At 49.6% G+C, this 6276-nt stretch overlaps 1 pseudogene; it reads left to right on the forward strand.

Annotated features, from left to right (window-relative positions):
- Positions 1–2102: 2102 nt before the first annotated feature.
- Positions 2103–3685, forward strand: LOC105878117 (elongation factor 1-alpha 1 pseudogene; annotated as a pseudogene).
- Positions 3686–6276: the final 2591 nt, after the last annotated feature.

The raw sequence follows: 6276 nt of genomic DNA on the forward strand, positions 1-6276 counted from the left end.
AAACCAAGGTCTGCAGGACCGAGGACCTCCCAAAACAGTGGGATGAGCCCTTCTGCCCGGGTCAGGGAATACTATCATTTTCTGGCAGAAAACTTACAGAGGAGAGCTCTGTTCATAAAGGGAACACTTTCTGCAGTGCCCGAAGCCCAATAAAAAAGGCCAAAGGCAGTAAGGTCCCCTGCACAAGGGCAAGCCTGGGTCAGCCCCAGCCCAGAGCCCAGGGCCAGCCACAAGAAGAGTGTCTGTGCACAGCAGGGCTGCTCAAGTCCAGGCACTCGTTACACTAGTTGGACAGATCCTGGTAAAGAAATTGGGGTTCAGGTAGGACTTAGTCCCTTGGAGTTCAGTTGTCACCAGCAGGAACTCCAGGCTCGGCACATGGTTGTTCCTCCTACTCCAGGGAACCCTCCCATCCGGTGCAAAAGAGAGTGATGCCAAGATGTGACCTGTGGTCACTACACCACCACCAGGGGTCACAGCCATCCTAGGAAGAACAGGTGGTTCCAAAACAGGAACAGCAGTTGGGCCTCTGCACTCAGGGAGCCAGTGCCCCAGCCAGTTCCTGCCAGCATCAGCTAAGGGTGGCAAGAGCCTCGGGCCACCTTCACTATCACTCGATATGGTTGTCCCCTCAACAAGATCATGCTGCTTGTGCCTTTCCTGGTGGGAACTTTTCTCCAGGAGAAGGAACGTTGGGTTCATTCTGAGAAAACCTGTTTTGTCTCATGGTATGACATCCCCTAATCGCTAATGGCTTCCTCCTACCAAGACATATATTGCTTCCTAATATTCCTAACAGATGTTTTTTTTTTTTTTTTTTTTTTTTTGAGACAGAGTCTCGCTTTGTTGCCCAGGCTAGAGTGAGTGCCATGGTGCCAGCCTAGCTCACAGCAACCTCAAACTCCTGGGCTCAAGCGATCCTCCTGCCTCAGCCTCCCGAGTAGCTGGGACTACAGGCATGTGCCACCATGCCCCGCTAATTTTTTCTATGTATATTAGTTGGCCAATTAATTTCTTTCTATTTATAGTAGAGATGGGGGTCTCACTCTTGCTCAGGTTGGTCTTGAACTCCTGATCTCAAACGATCCGCCCGCCTCTGCCTCCCAGAGAGCTAGGATTACAGGCGTGAGCCACCGCGCCCAGCCAGATGTGATTTTTTATTATTAGTGTTGGTGGCTTTTGTCTGTGGGGTGCCGGGGTGCAGGTAGGGGGCCAGTGTCTCTCTCCCTGAGAGTGGCTCCTAGAAGGGACAGGCATGGAGGAGCCTGAAAGGGGTTGCAGACCCACCCCCACTGCAGGGTCCCTCACTGCACCTTGTTTTCATAACCCGGTCATTACAGAGAGTGGTTGCGACTGTCAGACCCAATGGAGACCCCACCCTGGGGTCTGGCTCACCTCTCCTTCCAGGGCTTTCCCTCTGCTGTGAACTTTGTGCAGTGGTAGGGGCTGGGTTTCCAGAGGCTTCTTAGGGCTGAAATTCCCCTGGGGCTTCAGGAATGTGGGAGCCAAACAGCCTCACGTGTTCAAGTGGGCCGGGAGTTCTGGGGGTGAGGGGCTGGCCCTGGGTTCAGAGACAGGAGAGATCTCGGTCCCCTGGATGTCATGGTGGGGAACAGGCGACCCTGCCCACTGGAGGCTGGCACAGATCCAGGCCCTGCTGACCCCTCTGGGCTCAGCCTCGATGCCAGGAGCACCCCCATCCCCTGTGCATGCCCGCCTGCCTTCCCCTCTGCCCTGACCTCATGCGTGGGCGCCCCGGTATAAATAATCACGTGGGATTCTCTCCTGGAGTTGCCACAGTTACATGCACAAGTTCCTCTAGAAGAAGTAGAAATGTGACACTGATAGTTCAGAGAGAATCTTGCGTGAAGCATAGCCCTAGTTAAAAGAAGGCGAAACCCTCACCTGTCTGTGCAGCTGTCACCCATGAGGACAAACATGCTCCAGAGTCGAAACACTGAGAGTGGGAACTGCTCTTCTAGGCTTATATTCCACCACTTGGCCTCTGGAGAGCTCATTGTGAAAAATCGTGGGATTAAAACATTTGCTTGTGTTTTTGTTTTGTCTTTTTTTTTTACCCAACAAAATTTAAAAGTGAGTCATGTGGCTTTTTCGCAACGGGTTTGCCTCCAGAACACAGGTGCCGTGAAAACCACCCATAAAAGCCAAAATGGGGAAGGAAAAGACCCACATCCACATCGTCGTCATCGGAAACGTAGATTCGGGCAAGTCCACCAGTACTGGCCATCTGATCTACAAATGTGGTGGGATTGACAAAAGAACCATCGAAAAATTTGAGAAGGAGGCGGCTGAAATGGGAAAGGGCTCCTTCAAGTACACCTGGGTCTTGGATAAACTGAAAGCTGAGTGTGAGCGTGGTATCACCATTGATCTCTCCCTGTGGAAGTTTGAGACCAGCAAATATTATGTGACTCTTACTGATGCCCCAGGACACAGAGACTTTATCAAAAACATGATTACGGGCACATCTCAGACTGACCGTGCTGTCTGATTGTTGCTGCTGGTGTTGGTGAATTTGAAGCTGGTATCTCAAAGAGTGGGCAGACCCGTGAGCATGGCTTCTGGCTTACACACTAGGTGTGAAACAGCTAATTGTTGGTGTTAACAAGATGGATTCCACTGAGCCGCCCTACAGCCAGAAGGGATACGAGGAAATTGTTAAAGAAGTCAGCACTTACATTAAGAAAATTGGCTACAACCCTGACACAGTAGCATTTGTGCCAATTTCTGGCTGGAATGGTGACAACATGTTGGAGCCAAGTGCTAACATGCCTTGGTTCAAGGGATGGAAAGTCACCCGTAAAGATGGCAATGCCAGTGGAACCACACTGCTTGAAGCTCTGGATTGCATCCTGCCACCAACTCGTCCAACTGACAAGCCCTTGCATCTGCCTCTCCAGGATGTCTACAAAATTGGTTGTATTGGCACTGCCCCTGTGGGCCGAGTGGAGACTGGCGTTCTCAAACCCGGCATGGTGGTCACCTTTGCTCCGGTCAATGTTACAACTGAAGTAAAGTCCGTTGAAATGCACCATGAAGCTTTGAGCGAAGCTCTTCCAGGTGACAATGTGGGTTTCAATGTCAAGAACGTGTGTGTCAAAGATGTTCATCGTGGCAACGTTGCTGGTGACAGCAAAAATGACCCACCAGTGGAAGCAGCAGGCTTCACTGCTCAGGTGATTATCCTGAACCATCCAGGCCAAATTAGCGCTGGCTACGCTGCTGTACTGGACTGTCACACTGCCCACATTGCCTGCAAGTTTGCTGAGCTCAAGGAAAAGATTGATCACCGCTCTGGAAAGAAGCTGGAGGATGGTCCTAAATTCTTGAAGTCTGGTGATGCTGCCATCGTCGATATGGCTCCTGGCAAGCCCATGTGTGTCGAGAGCTTCTCAGACTATCCTCCTCTGGGTCGTTTTGCCGTTCGTGATATGAGACAGACAGTTGCTGTGGGTGTCACCAAAGCAGTGGACAAGAAGGCTGCTGGACAGTTGCTGCTGCTGCAAGGTCACCAAATCTGCCCAGAAAGCTCAGAAGGCTAAATGAATATTATCCCTAATACCTGCCACCCCACTCTTAATCAGTGGTGGAAGAACGGTCTCAGAACTGTTTGTTTCAATTGGCCATTTAAGTTTAATAGTAAACGACTGGTTGTTAATAACAACAACAACAAAAAAAAAAACTGAGTCATGTGGGACATAATCTAGCCTTGCAAGTTCTGTTACGACAGTCTGAGCCTAAAGTCTGGTCGTTGCCCCCACAAAAGGGGAAGACAACAGAATAGTATAAGTTCAAATAAAACATGCTGGAGAACTTTCCGTCTCCAATTCACGTTTCCCAAAGCAGCTAGGAACCAAGTCTGTGGCTTCCTTCCTGTAATGTCACACCGTCTGAGCAGCAGGCGACGCCCAGGGAGGAGCCCGCAGGTGCCCGCAGTCTAATAAAGAGTCCCTGACGTTCTCAGTGTGGCAGGTGCCCCGCATTCTTCTCCATCACGACTTTCATCAAATCAATTTAAAACTTTTCATTTCATTTTATTTTTTTTTATTTTTTTTCTTTTTCTGTTAACCAGAACATGTGGATCATTTCATTTTAAAAAGCCTTTGAAGTCTATAAACATTAGTTTCACAATTCCAGTTGGTAAAATGCAAGTACATCAACTTTCTCACGTGTAGGGGACGTCCCTCAGAAATGGGAGGGCAGAAGCACCCCTGAAGTGTCTTCCCAGACCTCGGCCCGTCCTCCGGATGGGACCATATTTCTAACCACTTAGAGGGGAAGTGACATTGCACAAATGCCCCATTGCTCTGCTGTTGCCATCTCTGGAAGCTCCTGTCCATGGAGGAACATAGTGATCATGCAAGGAAGTGACACGAAGCCCAGGGCAGAACAAGCCACGGAATGTGTGGGTTTTTTCAGTATCGCACATTTCCACACAGGGAACTGGGGAATCGCTGCTGCCCAAGGAGCCCAGTTGCATTTTTAGCCACGATCTTTCCTTCCTTCTCAGGAAGCACTGTCACCGCGCCACACAATTAGCTGGAGCGCCACCATCCCCAGAGCCCTCACCTGCGTCAGCTCAGGGCCAACCCCCTCCCCAGCATAGCTGTCCCTTCCAGAATGAGGAGGGGTCTGCAGATGGCAGAGCTGGGACACAAACAAACCTGGCCGGCTCCAGCACCCAGTACAAACGTGATGTGGCAGACCCCGCCCACCTGCCCCATGTCTTCCCTGAGAGCCCAGGACTTAATGTAGACACCTCGTGAGTCCTGCCCGGTGGGAGAAGGTAAGCAGGGGGGGTGGCACAGACCCACAGAGTGACCCACCATGCAGCCACCCAGCCCTTCTGACCTGCAGGGAGGTCTCCACCATGACTAGTGCAGCCTTCAGCCTGGGCTTCCTCCTCCAGGCACGACAATCCAGTGGCCAGGCCAGGTGCACCTGCCTCCTCATAAGGCAGGTGCACACAGAGCCTGGGCCGGCCAGCAGCAGCCCCTCAACTCTACACGTTTCCTGAGTCCCTGCCATGCACCAGGCCCACCTGCTAGAAGCGTGGAAAGAATCTGGACCTTACTATAATGCTAACTTGCATTTCTCTTGTTACATGCAAATCTTCTCACATGTCTAAGGGCCATCTGAATTTCTTTGTGAACTATGTGCTTATATCTTTCACTCATTTTGTACATGAGATTACTGGTCCTTTTCTCCCCAGATGTTAGAAGTTCATTATACAATAGACCCTAGAAAACCGCGGAGCTTAGGGGCACCACACTCCATGCAGTCAGAAATCCACATGTTTTCACTGATGCCTGAGGACCAAGCACCCTAAAGGAAAAAAAAAAAAAGAAATCCACATGTAACTTTTGACTCCTACAACTTCATTCCTAATAGCCCACCGTTGACTGGAAGCCTTACTGACAAGGTAAACAGTCAATTAACATATACGTTATATGTTGTGTTCTTACAATAAATAAGTTAGAGGAAAAAAATGGTGTTAAGAAAATTATAAGGAAGGTACATTTACAGTATGGTGCTGCATTTATTGATACTGCAAGTTTAAATAATCTGTGCACAAGACAAATCGTCTAGGCTGGGCGCAGCAGCTCACGCCTGTAATCCTAGCACTCTGGGAGGCCGAGGCGGGCGGATTGCTCGAGGTCAGGAGTTCAAAACCAGCCTGAGCAAGAGCGAGACCCCATCTCTACTATAAATAGAAAGAAATTAATTGGCCAACTGATATATATAGAAAAAAGTAGCCGGGCATGGTGGCGCATGCCTGTAGTCCCAGCTACTCGGGAGGCTGAGGCAGAAGGATTGCTTGAGCCCAGGAGTTTGAGGTTGCTGTGAGCTAGGCTGACGCCACGGCACTCACTCTAGCCTGGGCAACAAAGCTAGACTCTGTCTCAGAAGAAAGAAAAAGAAATGACAAATCGTCTAAAAGAGTGGGTACCCAGAGCTGCAGACCTCAATCTACAGTACATATCGAACACTTCAACTCTTTCTTTTAATATTATGGCTTTTCTCTGCTGCTTGGGAAAATTCCAGCATCACTAGTGGCACTTTGTATTGACCCCCGGTGTTATTCAAAGTTTGTTTAGGGCATTGCCATGAGCACATGAAAAATAGGGGAGAACCAGAAGAGATCACTTTTTATTGCAATATGCAATTTACCAGAGAACTGCTCAACAGAGATCATTAGCGTCACCTGGCGTTTTAAGCAGATACTTGCAACACTTGAGCTCACCTCAATAGCAA

This window comes from Microcebus murinus, chromosome 18 (assembly GCF_040939455.1).
Source record: "Microcebus murinus isolate Inina chromosome 18, M.murinus_Inina_mat1.0, whole genome shotgun sequence".
Classification (NCBI taxonomy): Eukaryota; Metazoa; Chordata; class Mammalia; order Primates; family Cheirogaleidae; genus Microcebus; species Microcebus murinus.